This window comes from Rhamphochromis sp. 'chilingali' (assembly GCF_963969265.1).
Source record: "Rhamphochromis sp. 'chilingali' genome assembly, chromosome: 5".
NCBI lineage: Eukaryota > Metazoa > Chordata > Actinopteri > Cichliformes > Cichlidae > Rhamphochromis > Rhamphochromis sp. 'chilingali'.
In genome coordinates this window covers 4,224,749-4,245,325 of record NC_137932.1, presented here as the reverse complement: position 1 = coordinate 4,245,325, position 20,577 = coordinate 4,224,749, and the positions used below count along the sequence as shown (strand labels likewise).

The 20,577-nt window shown below is 40.6% G+C and overlaps 1 protein-coding gene across 4 annotated transcripts in view; it reads left to right on the top strand.

Moving 5' to 3' along the window:
• Window positions 1–919: 919 nt before the first annotated feature.
• klhl29 (kelch like family member 29) overlaps window positions 920–20,577 on the top strand; it is a 256,161-nt gene continuing 236,503 nt past the window's right edge. For 2 of the 4 annotated variants that reach the window (XM_080882503.1, XM_080882502.1), the window contains exons 1-2: window positions 920–1,217; window positions 13,767–13,835. The gene's annotated coding sequence lies outside the window, so the exon portion shown is untranslated. The remainder of the gene's footprint in view (window positions 1,218–13,766; window positions 13,836–20,577) is intronic. The other 2 variants (XM_080882500.1, XM_080882501.1) reach the window with 1 other exon arrangement.

Genomic DNA, 20,577 nt, shown 5'->3' with positions numbered 1-20,577 from the left:
AGATAATCCATCAGGTAAGAACAAATAATCACGTTGGGCGACAAATTGAAAGTTTTAGAAGGCTGTAAAGATATGGCCAGAATTAAAAGGTTCTCAGTGGATAAGAAGGTTTCTGTCTGAGTTAATTGCCCCACAAGTAGCCGGTCCCCAGAAGGGGCCGAGATAAAGCTGAACTATCAAAACAAATAAATCTGCCGAATAGGAATTCATTTATCGTCCACACCTGTGTTTTTCCTGCCGCGGTGCATCAAAATGTCCTCAGTGAGAGGCCGGGGCTGTCTTTTCTTGACTTTCTGTAATTATTTCTTCCCACCTTTGCTTGATCGCGTGACATTGCTGATTGTGCTCATGGAAAAGTGGTTAGGGAAGCAAAAAGGACATTGATTTTAGGCAATTTGGATCAAGCTGGAGAGGGCCCTGTTGATTTTCATTCTAGCCATCTAATCAGGGGCTGATTTACAACCGGGACGCTAAGTGAATGTAATTACCAGCATTTAAGCACCAGGTAGGACGGGGAAAGCTACAGCGGTTTTGGGAAGGAAGAACAACCAGCATTAGTGCACCTATCATCTGTAATTTGGACTTATTTGGGAAGATTGTTTGGGAATATTTCAGCTGTAACCACCCAAACACTGTTTTTTTTTCTTTTCTTTTTTTTAAGTGAATAATACAATTATTAGTTTGTTTTCTTGCTTGTCTAAGTAATAGAAGAAGAATACGATTGAACCTTTGGAACTCTCTTCATGGCTGATAATGATCCAAGGAACCTCCTGCGAGGACAGCTCCACTGATGCTGGAGTGCAAGCACAGCTCTCTGCAGGTACGTGCGATGGCACACAGTGGCGGGTGGGAGGCGCTGTAGGGCTTGTGTGAGAGAAACAAAGTGAAAGGGGAGGAGCAGCATCGGGAGTAAAGTGGCCACACGGTGTGCCAGTCCGTCCAAGCAGTCGCTTACATCTCAGATCCGCCGCCGCGCAGAGAGCGCAGAAAGCCCGTCTGCCAAGTCCTGTCTACTCCACTTGGTGACGTGCAGAGCCGAGCGCAGGCAGGCCACTTACAGACCGGCCCACAGCCGCTGCCACTGCACTGTGCTGCTCCTTTTGCTGTAAAATGCAACAGCGGTCTTTGCGGGATAAAGACAGCATTCATACATAATCAGCGCCGGAGCGAAACAAGGACAAACGCCGGGGGACAGGAGCAGCGAGCGGCCGGTGGAGGTAAGCGCTCGGTCAGCGGAGGTGCGAAGAAACACCGCGCTGACTCTCGCCTTTGCTTCAATTTTTTTTTTTTACACGCTTTTGTGTTAAGGCAGGAGTTCACTCGTCCTATCATGAATGAATGAGGGGGATCATCAGTTTCACTGCCAGCCCTTAGCTGAGGACCATAGCCTACCAAATGGTGTGTACGGCGCTCACGTTGTGCGCAAGCGCTCCCGTTAAGAGGAGGGCGAATAAAACTAACTTCACGACTCAGATCGAGGTTTGGGAATTTAAAGGAGTGGTCTGCGTCAATGTCAAACAATTTAGGACTTACAGTTGGTCACTATAGCAACGCTATCAAATATGCACACATATTACTGAATTATTTTGGTATATACCAAAATAATTCAGGTGTAATCAGCTGGTCATGTTCTGACAAACTGCCTAGAAGCCTTTAATCATGTGCAAACGACCTGGCAGAAGAAATAAATTTCAATGTCACTTACCCCAGTTGTGCATCTTCTGAATTTACAGCTGCACAAATCCCACTACTGCACAGATTGTAACGGAAAGATTTATTGTGGCTCTGGAGTGGATTTGAGGAAAAATAAATAAATAAATAAAATCCTGTTATTATATTCCACAGATGCGTGTAAAATTGTAGCCTGCACTAGGCAAGACTCATCCTTCAAACAGCTAAGCGTTGCTCATGACAAGTCCCATGTGTTGTTACAGTGCAGTGCTGTGAAGTGAAGTGGAGCACTGGCTGTGAAGGACACTGTGTTTTGCAGAAAGTTCCCGATGATCATCGAGTCCATGCTGTTTTACAAATGCACCTTCTGACCGGGCAGGAGATGTTGTCCTGTGCAAGTGTGAAGGCACTGTAGAGGCGAAAGCATGGATCGCAGAATTATCACATTTTGCCTGCAGTCCATATTTAGCATGATTTATTGTGAACTCTCACATTCAACAGCACACTTGTCGATCCTCCTGGATGGTCCCCCCCGGTGCTGATCCCTGTTTACGAGCCTGACTTACTGTATATAAATAGATGTAGCCTACGGCCACCCAACATGACTGCGTGTGCGTTGCTATTCTGACGATGCATCCAACATTTGTTATTGTATTAATGGGCTGAGCATGTGGGGCAGGAGCAGGACACACTTCCCTGCTGATGACATTTGAAAACCTAGCAGGCTATCACAAATCAAGGCAGGGATTAAGAGGCTTTAGTGCTAGTCCTCTCTGAAGAGACGGGGAGCTCTGGACTGGATAAGGTAAGACAATGCATTTGCCTGAGAGCTGCTGTGTTTAGCGGGGGTCTTCTCGCCTCACGTGCTGCATTCGAGGGAGAACTCTTGCTCTGCACATTTAGGATAACCAGTCACCGCAGGTGGATGATCACACAGCAGCATTACATGGAGAGGTGTTAACACACTCTGTAGCGTGTGTTAAGCTACAGAGCCTTATTGTCAGGCAAGCTTTACCTCTGTGGAAGTATTGTCGTCTCTTCAGTTTGTCACAAGCTTCTTTGCAATAAACTCAATCAGGGATAATCCTTCTATATCAAATGTGATTTAGGTTGGTCTAGGGAACCGCTTTGGCCGGAGGAATTCATTTAGAAATTACCCAGAGGCATTTATCCTATTAGCAAAGGCAAAGCGAAAAACGACTCCTGTTGTTATGGTCAGCAAATTACAAAACTGCAGCTCAAGGCCATTTATTATAATTTTTTTTCCACCACGTTTTCCAAGAAGGAGAACACGGGGTAAGCATGTATAATTTGACCGGTGTGGGATGTGTGATCTAAATGCAGGCTAAGGAGGTAGAAAGGATCAAATGCTGTACAGTGTTTTCTTGTACTTGGATGAAGTTGTGATGCACTTGGTTTTGCCTCCGGTGATCAACCGTGTATTTCAAGGAGTCGAGGAAGCAGAAGCTGTGGCAAACTTGCCAATAAATATAACCGCAGAAAGCCAAGCTCTGAGTTATTTTCATGTAACAGCAGTCAGATAAATATAGCTATTCGGCAGCAGTTTGGGTAAGACGAAGTAATTTCCAGTGTCTCCTTTTTTTCTTTTTCTTTTCTTTTTTTTTAAACTAATGTACATGTAATGCCTCTGTTTATCTGCTCACCAAAGCAAAATATTAAAGTAGCCGGCAATTACGCTGATTCTGTTGGAGCAGTGGATATTAGAAGGCCAATCTGGACCAGCCCGCCCCCAATCAAAATGAGAATGAAAAGCAGTTGTGCATGTTTTTGTCTCTTTGGCACACAATGAACTCTATTTTCTCCAAGGTTAAAGAGGGTATCCTTTCTTCTGTAATCACATTGCTCTAGCAGATTTATACTGTGCTCTCTCTGCGTGTTCATAGAGGCTGCTTTGAGTATGTGAATAATTTTTTATTTATTTATTTATTTATTCTTTTTTTTGGGGGGGGGGTTACACGTGCACCCCTTTAGAAACACCAGTATATTCAAACAACAGTATCCACACACTGGGATCTGAAATGTGAGATTTTGAAATGTGAAATCAGATTCTTGTAGCCTGTTACACAATCAGGTGACAGTGAGTTGAATTTAGCAATAATATCTGCAGCTTCAAAATCTTTTTATTTTCTTGTTAACAAATCTTTTACTGAATTAATGTGACACAACTGTCGTTATTAAATTTATAAAATTTTGATTATATATTGTTGTTGTTTTTTTTAAGCACACACAGACAGGGTATTAAAAAATTTTTTTAATCCAATTTCAAAATACTTTTTTTTATTTTTATTTTTTTTTAGAAAAGAAAAGGAAAATTGCAGTAAAATTTAAAGTACATGGCTGAATATAAACTTTTACATACAAAACTTAACTATTGCTCAAGGCATACCTCTCCGGACACTTGCATATGTCCATACAATAGTCAAACTTGTCTGTGGTCACTGTAGCCACTGCTGTTATGCCACCTTCCAGCAACCACATGAAAGTCACGAATCCGTTCTTTCTAACAGTATGTGCTTCGATTGTTACGGGTGAATGGCTTGACCTAAAGCACTTTGAAATTGAATTATTCTTTTTGATGCACTCTGCATTTCATAAATATATATATTTTTTATGTTTCTGAAATGTGATATTATTTTTTAAAATAATAATAAAAAAATAATTATGGGTTTTGTTCGTTAAAGAAATCATTTATTACAGGAAATATTTTTAGTGGTTTCTTTTCTTGTCGTAAGTTAGAAAACAATATTAATGTCTCTCCTCTGTCAATACAAACATAAATCTATTGCATGCTACTGCTTACTGTATTTACTGTAAAGACTTCCTTCAGCAAGAAAGCTTGCAGTACATTATGTATACATTTCATGCTAACCCTTTGATGCTAGTGGCTCCTTTGAACACGGTGTACCCAGCAGTTTTCATAATATTGCTCCTTTTTTTTGCTTCTGTTTTTGTGTTAATTGAACCGTTATTTCAATTCACTAAGGAAGCACTGTATTAAATTGCCATAGCCACTTAGATGGTACTCGGGTAGCTTTTTGTACTCTTAGTGCATTTATTTCCTTTTTCTTAGGTTAATTTTTTTGGGTCTTGTGCTGCTAGCAAATTGCAAGCATGGAATCTCTGTACAGGTTGAACTTGACCTCAAGGTCAGTTTGCTTAGCAAGTTTTTTTAGATTTTCTTTTCAAGCAGTCATGCTGAAACAACGGGAGCTGCAGTTAAAAGCAGCACGGAGCAAGAATTTAGTCCTCATCATACCTGGCATGCTTCATCACAAACATCTGGGGTGACGACTTTATAACAGATTTTACTTCCACATTTATAAAAATAATAAGAGTCCTGCATTATTATATTATTACATTAAATATTAAAGTCCTGCCTACCTAGCTCAGTTTGGTACTGGACCCGTTACCCATTATTATGTCAAGCAAATCTAGACCCACTCTGACAGGCTATTGCGAATTGTGGAATTGGGCTTTCAAGGTTGACTGGCTGCATTAACACGGTCAGTCTGCATATAATTAAGACAATGAATCTCTCGCCTCATTTGACAGAAACATATGTAGTTTTGTTAGTTGTGTGATTAAGTTTAGAATGCTTGGTTTAAAAAATTGAAGAAGAATATATTTTTGATGATTTGCATTTGGTTCTGGTTAAAAATTGTTCGATGGATCCAGAAATGCTTTTTTGCAGGAAAGAGTCTGCCACGTGTACTCCACCAACTGTTTTGCTGTTTGTTGCTGGAAAAGGAGCAGGTTAGTTAGAGCAGGCCATCTTTTAATGTGTCCAAGGACACGTTTGTCTAAAGACTGTTTAAAGATTGGGGAGGTATCCCCATCTAGACCACCTCCAAATGTGGTCTGAGCCATGGGGCATTAACCGAGTCCCTTCAGGAGCAGTCCACCTGTAGTTGTACCACCCAAGACCAATGTTAAGGCCATGTATCAGCAGAGCCTTAGATCATTTACACCCGGTTCGTGATAACAGCCGTATTCAAGCTCCACCTGGGCTCCACTGTATGCTAATGACTCTGTGGCTCATATGCAAGCTTGCTTTAACTCAGTGCTTTAACAAATATTAAGTCTCTCATTGATCAAGATGGGTTTCAGCTTGTGTTGGCCATGTTTGTTAGTGTATTCAAGCTTGACAGCAAGCGTGGAGAGAATGCTTGATCTGTCTTGATTTGGTTTACCGTGTCCTGCTTTGATATCAACATGATAAAGGCGTTTTCAGTGACAGGATGACCAAAAGGCCTCGTTTTCCTTCCAACACAAAGCATTTTGGTTTTTTCCATTAGTTGTTTTAAAAGTAACACTTGTTATTAAAAAAAAAAAAAAAAAAAAAAAAAGTAGCTGTAACGTCTTTTTAACGCACATTTTAAAAACATTTTTGCTGTAAATCTGAATACCATCTCAGGGAAAACTAAAATCCTATTCTAAATACTGACAGGGGAGATGCCTTTCAAGGACAAAGATGAAGATGGATCAGATACTTACCACATTAAGTTTTTTCTTTGCCGATAGTACTGAATTATTCTCCCGCAGCTTTTAAGGGAGCCTTTAAACTTTCCTTATTGGTTTTCTGGGACAGTGATGTCTGTGTTTAAATATGCCGCTGAATATTTAGCATAACTGGCCATTACAAAGCATAAAATACTTGCTAACACACGGGGCATAAGGCCATGAGCAAATGCTGTGCTTCCCAAGCTCTTTAGAGATCAGTGAACTATGAAAAGCAGTCTCTTCAGCTGCCCTCTTGAACACAGTCGCTCAAGGGCTAGTGATGCTGGTATCATATTTCTAAAAAGCCTGCAGTTTCCCTTTTCAGAGACTCAAATGGTCTCAAAATGCACTAAGCTCTGAACCTCCTGCATCCATGGAGATTTGATTTAATAGATCACTTTCAAAGCTTAGTTTCTGTTGTTGTATTTATGTTGTTGATTATGAAAGTTAGGAATTTTGGTACTGTTTAACTGAATAGGTTCTTTAATATACATTTATGTTTCAGTTTTATTTTTATTTTTTTTCACATATTTCAATATTAACACCTAACAGTAAGATTTCTGTTAGTGTAATGATTTTAGGTCTTTAATCTGCTGACTTTAAAAGTGTTAAGTTGTCATAGTGTTGCTGTGGCTGTAATATGTAGTACGTGGCATGAGTGTTTTGTTGTCAAACAGCTATGCTTTCCAGGAATCTGAACCACCCTACACAAAAGGCTGTGAGCCATTAGGCCATAACACCAGGGCCAAGGGCTGCACTTAAATTCTAAATTTACCAGTAACTTTAGCTCCGATTGCATTTGTTCAATGTGGCATTGAAAGTATTTGGTCCTCCTGCCAAAAAAAAAAAAGAGAAAGCATTGTTAGGAAAACTGAAGACCATTCCATTAATGCTAATACCCACATAGAGTGTTTAAATTCACTTGACATGTTTGGGGACACGGGGTGAGGATTTGGTTTGGACTCAAGCCTGTGAGGCTACATCTCAGGGCCGCTGCACTCGGGGAGGCGGCTGTGTGGTGAGTGGCTCCGCAGGGGGCAGGTTAAGCCTGTTAGCCCTATGCGATGATGCCGTAGGTTTGCACCATCAAGGGAGGGAGCGGGCTGTGAAAGAGGTAGGCATGGAAAATCTTTTTTTTTTTTTTTTTTTTTTATCTTGTAGACCATCACAACCAACAGAACCACTGCTATTTTTCCTCCTGTTTATGCAGGCCCCCATTAAGCCTGTCTACAGGAATATTTCTGCACCGCAGCTGACGGCCACAGCTCCCCAGGCATCCCTTTTATAAACCTTACTCATTTTAATAAGGTGCACTTCACTATCTTATCTCTGCTTTGGAATAAACATCATCTATAATGTAATACAAAACCTATTCAAGCTATGTCCAAGTTGTTAAAAAAAGGAGACTAAAGCAGACATTGTTTGGGAAGTGCACCGGGCCTTAAAAGGACACGGACACATTATGTAATCATTTATTTGAAATTGAATAATTGAATCTGCCTTGAGGAGAAGCCAAGCTTAAAGAGAGGCCTGTTGGAAGAGGTTTTGAGGTGGAATGTCAGACTCAAACTAACTCTGTCTGCTTGAGGCAAACCAGACTTCAAATTACTTCAAGAGGAAAACAAATTTCACCGGTCACTGAAGTCACTTGAACTCATTTCACTTGCTTTTTGTCTCAGAACCATGGGAATTTACAATAAAACCATTTGAGCTTTGCCACTGTCATTTCAGTGGTGCCACATTGTAACTGCAGTGTATAGTCTATGTGCTGTGTGCCTCAGGGTGGATTTTTTTTCTTTTCTTTTTTAAAATTGCCATTTGTCTTGGTATTAACAAGAAAATATACTAAAAGCGGGGTTTGCCCAGTAATCTTCTTACCTGAATCTGGGGATGCCACTCCTACTTCGTCCTTCACCATGCATTTATTTTGAAGGGATCTGTTTGAGGGGAAGCCTCTGAATCATTTATCTGCAGTGAGCACTAATTATGTAAATCGTTCACAATTAATTGTAGTATACATAACAGTGACTTACAGCCATGTCTGATTTGCATACTCCAACTGCGCGAGTTAAAAGGTGGCTTTTTGAGTTAAGAGGGTACATAAATCACGTGTTTACAGGTGGTGTGATGTGGATCTGTAATATTATCCTATTTACAACCTGTTTGCATTAGTTCGGATGTATTCTTTCAAGGGCCACAGCAGCTTATAAAATATTGGCACCATCCCAGCCATCCTAATGCTGCGATGCATGCACTCCACTGTTGATTAATTCACGTTGGCAGTAGATTTTCTCTGTATAAATACCTGCAGCACAATGACCAGGGTCATTAATTGTATTTAGTAATTACCGTATGACAGCCAGCAACAAATTAAAAAGGAAAAGGGGCTGTTTTTATTCATTTAAACTCTGTGTAAGTGGGTCACCACATTATCAAAATTGGACTATTGACATTAGCTCATATTCTATTCAATTTTCAATTGAGTTCAGGTTTATTTATAGGGCGCCAAATCACAACAACAGTCGCCTCAAAGCACTTTATGCCATAAGGTAATGAATTTAGTATATTTGGATAAAAGCCTGACAACCAACGAGCAAGCACTTGGCAACAGTGGGAAGGAAAAACTCCCTTATAATAGGAAAAAAACCACTGTTAGTACCAGGCTCAGGGATTGGTGGCTATCCGCCGTGATCGGTTGAGAGTCAAGGAGAAAGAGAAAAGAGAGACGCAGACTCGTAGGGTATACTTTATACTTTGTTTTAAATCTACATCATAGGTACATTGTAACCGCAAACCCCTCTGAAACTTTATGCCGTAACATGACATGAACGTCCCTAGAAATCATATCTACATGTCTTAATGCAGCCCACAGCTATTGTAACTGGCCTGTTCAGCACTGTTGATGACTCCTGTGTGTTCCGACTACTTTTTCACCACGGCTTTTTAATTTATCAGTGAGAATAACAATCATTGCCTCAATAAGGAATGATAATCATTGCTCCAATATAAGGACTCAGATGGCAGCGAATTCCTGGAGGGAGGTCGCTGAAACCGTCAGAATGGACGTGAGGGAATTTACAAAGAAGTGGAAAATCTGAAGGGACAAATATGTTTGCCTCCCCCCTCCAAAAAAAAGGAAAACAAAAAGAAAATGACCACAACAAAGAGCAGGGGCGCAGGATGGGAAAAATGTACCAGCATTTTATTTGTTTGTGTCGTGTCTGGCACCGCATATAAAACACGACCACAATGTAATTAATACATAAAACGCTACACAAAAGTATGAGTGCTGGCAACGATTTCAACCACCTACGTAGGTTATGTCGCACACTCTGCAAAGATTCACTGCATAAGTCTAAATCAACAGTAAGAAGACAAAAATGTAATGATATGTTGGTGGCATATAAACACACGGGGAGTGAACAGAAGCGCTCAGTGCCTCACTTGAAGTCGTGTAGCACAGAGGTGAAATTTGTGTTTTTCTGCATTTTTATCAGTTTTTTAAATCGTTTTTATCGTTAACTTGGTTTCCTTGGGTCTTTCCCCGTGTGTTATGAATAAATCTTCTTTTTTGGTACTGTTCTGGTTCTGGTTTTATTTTGTTGTATTTATCCGGGACACCTTAAAGGCCGGTCTGTGAAAATATTGTCGGACATAAACCAGTCTGTGACGCAAAAAAGGTTGGGGACTGCTGCTGTAGCAGTTTGAGCCTACAGCACCATAACTAAGGCAAAGTTCAGGTCACCTAATCAAGCCTTAACTATAAGCTTTATCGAAGAGTTAAAACTGGACAGGGTGTCTGTCTCCCAAAACCAAACTGGGAGCTTGTTCCACAGGACAGGGGCCTGATAGCTGAAGGGTCTGCCTCCCATTTTACTTTTAAATGCTTTAGACTAAGCCTGCAGTCTGAGAGGGAAGTTTGTTATTAGGATAATATGGTAGTGTGACATCTTTATGATATGATGGGCCCTGATCATTCAAGACTTTGTGCGTGAGAAAGATTTTAGTGCATAAAGCTTAAAAAGGAAACGCCAATGACAGTGACTTTGGTTATACAACTGCCTTCGCTCAGATGCAACCCTGGCTGTTTAACCTCTCTTTACATGGACACAGTTCATTGGAGTAGACTTAAAAGTCAGGCAATTGCCACTCATATCAGCAGCCAAGCAAATGCAAAGTGAAAATCAGAGAGAAGAAAACTCCTGCTTGGAAAGACATAAAGGGCAGTGTTGCTGCTTGGTCTCTGTGCCCCTGGTACGTTTTATGCGTTGCAGCTTGGCTGTTTTTGCATTCAAAGATGAACAGACTTTGTCCGCAATAAAACTGACCATAACGTTAATAAGGCTGCAGCTGAAGGTGGCATTGTAAAGATATCTGTCATTGCTCTGTGCGTTTGCAAGATAGGCCTATCCATTCCCTCCTCTGTGGACAAGAATTCATTGCCACTTGGAAAAGAAGCCCTTTGATTTTTATGAGAGAATTTTTTTTAACTGTAGTCACACCAGTCATTTGACGGCGTGGCCATAACGTGAAGCTGCTCGGCATTTGCAGTTTTTTGCCGTACTCTTTTTACTTTGCTTTCCTGTTCCTGCTGCAGCTCTCGAGTCTTGCGGCAATACCTTTTACCCTGAAATGAATAGTCCACTTCAAAACTGCTCAAACACCCTTTTGAGAATGGAGCCAATGTGATGGCAGCCAAGTGTGATTATTAATGGCGGGTCTCTATCTCTCAGGCCTTAATTGGTCTCTGCTGATTGCTCAGCGTTCTGATTAAGAAATGTCATTAAAATTGATGTATTATACTTCCATGTGGTTTTCACAGTTAGCTGCTTCAATCAATTGATAATTACGTAGATGATTTATAACTGGGGTTCATTCTGACAAGTTTACAATAACGGACACGGTAGAACTTTTTCTGTACATCATTTGAGTAAGGCAGCGAGTGACTGAAAGTTGTACCGCTTCACCTTTTTATCCCAGTGATATTTTTCATTTTTAAGGTTATTAAGTATGTTAAATGTCATTCAGGAGTGGCCTTTGGACTGCAAGTATTCGAATTTCATCACAAATGCGTAGACAATTAGAGGAAGAGAGCAAATATAAATCTATAGGGAGAAGTCAATGAGATGGTTAATGATGTTCCTTTGTGTGGAGTTAATGGAAAACATCTCTAATTTCATGCCAAAGTAAACATTTCTCCTACGGGGGTTCAACTCATTTTGTTTTTAAAAAAAAAAAATACGAGAAAGAAATTCAAGGTTTTCGTTTACACACCAGTGCCAATGCGCTTGGTTCGGATAATAAGTATTGGTAATTTTTGTCACATCAAACTCAATATATACAATATTGCCTGGAAGTTATTGACTGTTTATGTCGTTAAAATTCTAATCTTACGTTCCATAAAGAAAATGGGTGGTGGCACCAAAACACATCATATTCGGGTGCATATTCATTATGACTTTCTTAAAATATACTTCTTATATATGCACACTTGGTTGTGTTCTAACTTTTAATGAGATTTCACTCTGGATTATTTTGGCACTGTTACATAAACAGCCATATGTCACAAATTTTATTTATTTTTTTTAGACTCTGCAACAGCAGATGTATTTTAGCCCCATAAATTGATGGTGGAAAAAAATGTTTAAAACCCAGCGAGTTGTTGTCTTTTATCATCCTCTCGAGAACGATTTGGCAAGGTAGCCCTTTCCATTCCTGCACAACATCACAAATGCAATCAGACTTTTTTTCCTTCCCTTCACCCCAAGAATAAAGAAATAAGCTTTCATTCACTGTGTTTCATCTTTAAAAAAAGACAAAATGTACTCAAGATCCAGCCCTGCAGAAAGTCTGACGTGATGCGCGTGACTCGGTGGAAGTGTCAGCGAAACAGGATAAATGAGCATTCAATAACATTTCCCTTTTTGAAAACGTTTCCCCGTCTGCTTTGCCCATCCTGGGAACTAATATACCTATATCGGTGTATTATTTTGAAGGAGAAGAAAATGTTTGTGGCATAGCTCACAGAGGGACAGTAAAGGAAAAGAGAGATGTAGCTTCACATCAAAAATGTGTACACAAATGCTGTGATTATCGGTTGTCTAACAATCACAGCGATAAAAGGGCACCAACAGTGTTTTGCTTAAATACAGCGCGTTTTCGTTTGTATTGGAGTTTTATGTGGACTTGCAGAAATGTGTAAACAGAAGTGTTTTTTTGTTCCGATGAAGGGAGCCTAATTTAACTTTTTGTTCTTTCTCACACTGCGTCATCTACGATGTCAGTGCATGTTTGGTGTGTCGGTAAAAAGAAAAGGCAATGCTCTTTGTGAAAGTAGAACAAGAGGGTTTTTTGGCAGCTCTTAAAGTTCAGTGTGGCTGTATTGCATAGTGGTTTATGTAGGCTGCTCTGAGAAATGTATGTATACGTATATACTATATATATTACATGACAGTAGTGCTTTTGACAATATCTAGCGCAGTCGGATCAGACATCCTTTAATCTGCCAGTTTTCTAGTCTGTACGAAGCCTGTGTGATGTCCAGTACGCAGTTAGGAAACCGTCTTCCTGTGCTCTACCTGTACTAAGGCAAGACCCTTATCTAAACCGTAACTGAGTAAATGTGGTAGTGGGATTGCGTCATCTCCTATTGTGTGCTGCAGGGGCATCAGCTAATTCACCTAACATTTTGTGGAAAAGGCTCCTGCGTGACCTGCGGTGGATATCTGCTTGTTGAAGCCCCGTCTTCAGATATTAGAGAATCCACAAAAATGTGATTATACTCTTTTTATTTTTTAATTGTACGCTGCCGTGCAAAAGGGTCATGAAATTTTTTTTCAAAAAGACAACAAAATCCCGACACCATAGATTGTTTTGTTTAAAGCCTCTTTGTTTGCCAAATTGATCTTTATTTCTTTTATTTGCGGTGATCAAAACGATAAAAAGATGTCTACCAAGTTTTTTTTTTCCTTCCCCCCCCCCCCTCACTTGTTTTCAGCAAAAAAATGTCATTGTGCATAGATTCCAAACAGAAGCACGTACTCTTTCATAAACAGACAGACACAAACAAAGAAGGAGACGTGGTGACTTCCAAAGGCTGCCACCGTCGAGGAGTCAGATGATCGCTGTTTTTACCAACACCAGCTCTGTTGTTACGTGCGACAATGAGGCCCTTTGAAGTGTCACGTCCCATGCAAAAACTCCTTTGTCGTCATCTCAAAAAGAGCAGAGCTTTCACTTTTGTGTATTATTGGAAGGTTTTTTTTTTCTCACATTTTCACTCAGACATTTGTTTGCTACTAATCCCAAGGAGCTTTCCAGCCATATATGTTTAGTTTGGCTGTCTCCCACTGCCAATTGTCTATTGTTGACCTCCGATATTCTCTCGGGACTGTTGTAGAGCCATTAATAGTACGTCTGTGTGTAGATCTGTCCTCACTTTCATACTCTTTGAGTGAATGGAAACCTGTTTCTTATTCATTTTTGAGAACACCAGAGTATTAGGACCACGTTTATAGCAGTGCTTTTTTTTTTCTCAAAGCCTTCCCATTTACCAACTGTTATTGTTTCTGCAGGTGTAGACAGCAATACTCAAAAGATCTAATTTGTCTGTGATGAGCATCCCCATCCACAAGAGACCAAAGGTACGGTAAGATAGGAAAAGCTCATTATCTTAAGTCCCAATAAACATCTTATTATGCCACCGACAAGCCACACGGCATAATACAAAAGCACAATAAAACATGAGTCAGTCATATTCTGCCATGTCTTTTTATTGTTTTGTTTTTTTCCATGGAAACTCTTTGGAGCCATTTTAATTTCACAAATTTTACTAACGATATTGCTGTAGAGGAGAAGGGCTATAAAAATCTAATCTGATTATGCTCTAATGCGAGCTGACAAAACCTTGATTGTTTGATACAGCTTACTGTGCATAACGTGTAGTGTTGGCCTGGTTTGGCGGGGGGTTGATTGTCTGGAATTACTTGATATATGGTGTCATTAATTCTGCTTGACTTCCCTGCCGTGTCCATAAAATGAGTTGTGTCTGTCTTTGTTTCTTTCCCGCGATGATCTCGCAGTTATGTCAGCAAGCAAAACAAAGTTGGTCTCGAAGCAATTACTTGGGCTAGAGTCTGATCTCGGGTCATTAAGAGATAGGATTACTCCTGGACCGCGGGACCCCAGGAATGTGCAGACCCCTCCGGTGGTCTGCTCACCGCTGATGAAATAGAATTGAATTAATGGGGTTGCCCACTGTGAGGACTGATTAGAACGACATACTGGCTTTGATCCCGGAGCGAGGTGACCAGGCATGGGCGCCACAGGCATCGAGGCGGGGTTTCATGTGTGTGTGTGTGTGTGTGTGATTATGTGTATGTCCTGTCTTGGGTCAGTGCATCACTAATGAACGGTGCTCATTACGTGTGCTCTTTGCTGGGTTCATATCTCACTGGGGTGCTCCAGGTGTAAAATCACTCGATGGTGTTGGGTTTGTGGAAGGTGGCCCACAATCATCCTGCTTTTAGATTTGGCAAATCATCTGTACTCCTCAATGCATTTTAAATGCCTCCCCTTTGATCACAGTTGCAACTTGTGTGTTGTAGTCTGAGGTTAAATTTAGTTCGGTGCTATAGGCCGTTCCCTGCAGTCCATCATGTGCTGAAGTCTAATAACACAGCTGGAATTTTTAACCACCGGTGTTTACCACTTTTTGGTTCAAGTAGTGTACGAGTTGGTAATTACCAGTTGAGCGTAACATTGGGCTTTTGTGCATCAAGAATTTCTTTGCTTAGTTATTAAGTAACAGAAATGCTCTGCCACAGCTCACAGTGGGCCAGGTGTGGAGTAGAGTGTTTACATTTTGGTCAGTCTAATGCAGCAGATTGAAAATACAAGTGCTGTTCGGGAAAGGTTTTCTTAAAGTGTTCAAGTGTTGAGATTTGAGTGGGTTGAGATATTATCAGGCATTCTTGGAGCTGCTAACGCGGCCTAAAAAATTCTGGCAAGGAGTTATAGCTTTGTCAGAGAAATCTGAGCAAAGAAGGGACTCGGTGACAGTGAGATTGATATGCTTAATCCTTTAGAAATTAGCTTCTGTCAGTGTATGGATTCATTATGAATACTGCTTCATGTAATGAAAACTTCACTTGAATAAATTTAAGTCGTATTTTACAGTAGCCGACGAAATTGGCAACCTATAACGCCAATTTACACTTGCACTTCTCAATTTACTTGATATTAATAGGCGAGAAATGTCTCAGCTGTCCTCAGTCCTTGTGATGAAATGAACTGCGTCACGGTTTGAGAGTGTGAAAGGCCTGTTATTTGTTTGTGTGATCATTGTGCTGCTCGAAGGTGGCAAGAGATCCAGATCCAGAGATCATCACTGATGCACTGTTAGCATTTATAAAGTTGCTTTTTTTGTGATCGCTTCTTTTTTACAAGTTATAATTGCATTAGTTTGGGGATGACGTGAAGAAATCAGCAAACGCTGCACTGCAGGATTTTATTGACTTGTTTCAGTCATTTCAAGACTACACTCCATGGACAAAAGAATTGGACCGCCCCTTTTCATCTAAATTCGCCTTGGTGTTTCTGGTCCCAGTCCCAGGTGGCCATGCTGTCTGCCCTTCCAAACATTTGAAAAGACTCAGTCATTCTACAGAGCGCACTAAATACGAGGCCACTGTTGCCAAGTCAGTTTGTCTCCTAAATATTACTTGATCAGCAGTAGGAGTTATTATTGCAAAGATCATGTAAAGTTACTTAGTGGGGTCACTGAGTGCTGAGGTGTTTAGTTGGTGAAAGTCACCAGTGTTCTCCTGACTCAGTAACCACAGGGCTTAAAACCTCCTCTAGCATTAGCATCAGCACAAAAACTGCATGCTGGGAGCTTCATGGCTAAGCAGCTCATTACTTTTGACCTTTCTGCATTTTCTTTCCTCTTTTTAAGAAACTCTTAATACCTTCTAATACTTAAAAAAAATAAAATAAACGAATACCTTAGGAGTTCCTTTAAACGACTACAATAGTTGTTTTTTTTTTAAAAGGCAAAAGGGGAAATTCATTTAATTTCAAAATTTCTAGAATTTTGTCACTATAAAAAAACTCAGTCACTAAACCCTTGATGCCATAAGAGATCATTCCACTCAGGACAGGAATGGTGTTCACTCAGAAAGCCTTTGTATCCTTTCTAAATGGACAAATGCACCCAACCATGCCAACAAAATACCCCCAACTAGGGCTGTTCGATATAACGATATATATCGGATGACGATATAAAAACATCTATAGTTTCATTTTACGCTATTGTTTGTTTCGTGGTGTCGCAAAATAAACTCTTTACGGCAATATTTTTTCATCGTTTTGATGGTCACTGTAGTGGCTATATTAATGTCTTAAAGTTCTCTCTTTCTCTTATATTTAATATAACCACACTACGGACGGACAAGCGCCTGTTTTTATGCGTTGTCGTTGGCAACAACGACGGTAACATCATCGCGTGTCCGCTTGTTTATGTTCCACATAAGCCTTTCACAATAAAGCTCAAGATCCTGTTGAGACTTTTCAAAATAAACTGAATCACATGAAAGATGCAGATTATTTATGGATGAGAATTAAAAAAGAGCCGTCAGGTGCTAAAAAATAAACCTTAGACTCAAACCTTAGAACAGGCTTTTCCCCGCAGCACGCCGTGTAATAAATACTCACAAAGAAAACGGCGGCTGTTACAACTTATGTCTAAAAATGTATCGTTTCATGCATCGGTTAAAACACTCGACTCCAGGTCCACGACGCCCAGCTGGAAACACTTCACGCAAGTCGAGCTGCCCGAGATTCACAGAATTTACAGAAAATGTTAAATTTTTGTGATTTATATCATTATCGGACGATAGAATTCTTATATTGGGATATGAGATTTTGGTCATATCGCACAGCCCTACCCCCAACTGGTCAAAGATTGAGTTATTTTTATTAATATGTCCACCCTCTATGTATTTAAATAGTAAAATCTTTTATTTGAATTAAACACCAGGCCATTGTGATAGTGTTGGTCGTCTAGAACAGCCATAGTCACCTTTGCCTTATTATGTTGTATTTATACTCCAGTCCAAACTAATTGTTGGATTACTAATCAGTAATCCAACAGTAATCTTTTGCTTTCGGTGATATTACAAGAATGGTCTTTAAACCTTTGAAGGCCACTATTTGATACCCTGCATTTAACCCATCTACCCACTAATTGAAAGTGTCTATGGGAATATCTTACAGCTAGTGGTTACCCGCTGGCTATAAGGTGTTACCATCTGTCTCCATGTGCCCATAAAGCTCAGAGCGGTTTGGGGATTTTTCCATTAGTTGGTACGACTGTTTTACGCCAAACAAACTGCACCACATTCAGCTCAGAGTAGCACGCTGAGTTGCATTTTCATGGGGCCATGGTGTGGTTATTTGTTTCTGAATGCTGCTGTTCAAATTTCAACCAAAAAGAGTTAGAGATCTAGAGTGTTTTATCTGCTCCAGACATTCTTTGTGTGGATGTGCCCTAAATCCACACAGCAACATGTGAAAAGGAAAAAGAAAATACCGAATTCTAATGATCAGAAATGTCGCACTGCCTGCCAACAAAACTCAATAAAGTTTTGTTTGTTTGTTTGCTTTTTAAACCACATATCTTGGGAAATAATGGTCATCATCACCCTTGTTTGCCCAGCAGTGTGCTGTTTATGTTGGGCCCCCAGACGGTAAGCTTGAGCTGTCTGCCAGAATCATTCTCAAGGCCGCCTCAAGTAATGATAGATGACAAGCTTCTGCGAGGAGGAAAACGGGTCCCTCCGGTAGCCACGCAGAGCCGCTCAGACAAAGGTGCTATCATCTGGCAGCCCATCCTCTGTGCTATTGTGGAGGAAGGTTGAGGGGTGGAGGTAAATAAAAGAGTGGAAGAGTGTCTGCAGCGGCTAATGAGAAAGAAAGTTACATCTCTCCTGTTGAGGAGTGCAGTAAATTGCTGTGAGGCGTGTGCATTGACTCCTTCTTGTCAGTGAATACTAATAAATCACGGTGGTCACCTTGATTAAGCTGAACATGAAGTTCCAGTTTTGTGCTCTCGAAAAGGGCTAACCTTGACTTTAGACTGAGCAGGAAATCTCTCGTCGTCATTAATGGATTCAAAGAAAATGTATGTTTTGCACTCGTTTTAGGCTCTCTCTCTCTGTTAAACGCTGGTATGTTTCAAGCAGCAAAGACGACGTAATTTTTTCCTTTTAATAAATGTAACAGGAAAAATATATTTACCATGAAAATGAGATTTAAAAAATAAATCTTTCCCTTGGCTCTGTGACTCCATTCACTGAAGACACTGAGATGCTGTAGCCAGTATCCAGACCTTGGGTTTACATTATTCTTACATTATTTTCTGAATGTCCCGAGGTCAAGAATAAATAAATAACAAACAACCTTCCCAAAGATATTCATATCCTTACTTGAAAATACTTCTTTTTCTATGTTACCATGTGGGCTCAATGTCGTTATGCACAGTTCAGTTCAAACCAGCAATGTAGTTAGAATCTAGCCTTCAGCGATGCTAATATTTCATTTAATAGTATAGATTTTACACTATAGATACATTAAGATATTAGCATTAATTAAAAAGTGAACAGCTGTTTTTAAATTTGATGTGGTGGGAACAGTAAAAATGGCTGAATAAGTAACTTTATCTGAAAATTTGGACCCAAAGTGATTCAAGGAAGGAGAAATTGTTAGCATTACAGCAACAGGCATCGAGATCGGGTGGATGTCAGAATGTGTACATGCTAAAACGCCATGTCACGCCAGAGGTCTCTGTGTGACTTGCCCACAGCCTTAGAGAATGATACTTCTTACTTAGATGTCTTGGAAAATTTCAGAGATGATGACACCGCTGATCAATAAAGCAGCCTACAGTCATACCATAATTAACTTTATCAAACCACACAGTGCTTTAACACAACAGGGTGCGTCAGAGTGGTAGGATAGGAAGTAATAACAAAACTCAGGAATAAAACAAAACAGGTTAAAGAAGAGTTTATACCATAATACCATATAATTAATACCATAATTCCCTCCACACTCACCACCAAGCTGGAGCATCTGGGACTCAGCTCATCTATGTGTCAGTGGATCTCCAACTTCCTAACTGGCAGACCACAGGCAGTAAGGATGGGCGGACATGTCTCAGCCTCCACCACTCTCAGCACTGGAACCCCCCAGGGGTGTGTTCTGAGCCCCCTGCTGTACTCTGTACACATATAACTGTGTGGCCACTACCAGCTCCACCACCATCATCAAGTTTGCTGACGACACCGTCGTGGTGGGCCTGATCTCCGATAACAACGAGACGGCCTACCTGAAGGAGATTAGGAATCTGGAGAACTGGTGCCAGAGGAACAACCTCCTTCTAAACGTCAGTAAGACAAAGGAGCTGATAGTGGACTTCAGCACTAAGCAGGAGAGGAACTACCGGACCCCCGTCATCAACGAGTGCCCAGTGGAGAGACTGGACAGCTTCAAATACCTCGGAGTTCACATCACGCAGGACCTGTCATGGTCCTGTCACATCAACACCGTGGTGAAAAAGGCCCGACAGCGTCTCTACCACCTCAGACGCTTGAGAGACTTCCAACTGCCCTCCAAGGTGCTCAGGAACTTTTACTCGTGCACCATAGAGAGCATCCTGACGGGAAACATCTCAACCTGGTTCGGGAACAGCACCATGCAGGACAGACGAGCTCTACAGAGGGTTGTGCGGTCAGCTGAGCGCACCATCCGCTCCAAGCTCCCTGACCTGCACTCAATCTACAGCAGGCGGTGCTGGACCAAGGCCAGGAAGATCGTGAAGGACCTCAGCCATCCCAACAACAGACTGTTCTCTCTGCTGAGGTCAGGAAAGCGATTCCGCTCCCTGAAGACCAACACAGAGAGACTGAGGAGGAGCTTCTTCCCGCAGGCGATACGGTCTCTCAATCACACCACCACACAGTACTGACCCACACATATGGTTCTTACACACACACTGGACATTCTGGACATTGTTTTCACTTCATCACTTAAATCACTTTAAGCATATTTGCACTGCACAAGACATAATGTGGATTGCACAACACTGGTCACTATATTCTTCATTTCCAGTTAATATTTGTACAGCTGCTGTTATTGTGTATATATTCTATTTCTTCATACATTCTTATATATTTCTATATTGTGTATTTTGTTGTACAGTTATTTTATTTTCAACTTTAATTTATATATTTTATCTTATTCTCCCAGTTAAATTTACCCTTCATTCTAATTTGTGTTGTACAGTTATTTCATTTTTAACCTTAATTTATATTTTATTCCCTCCTA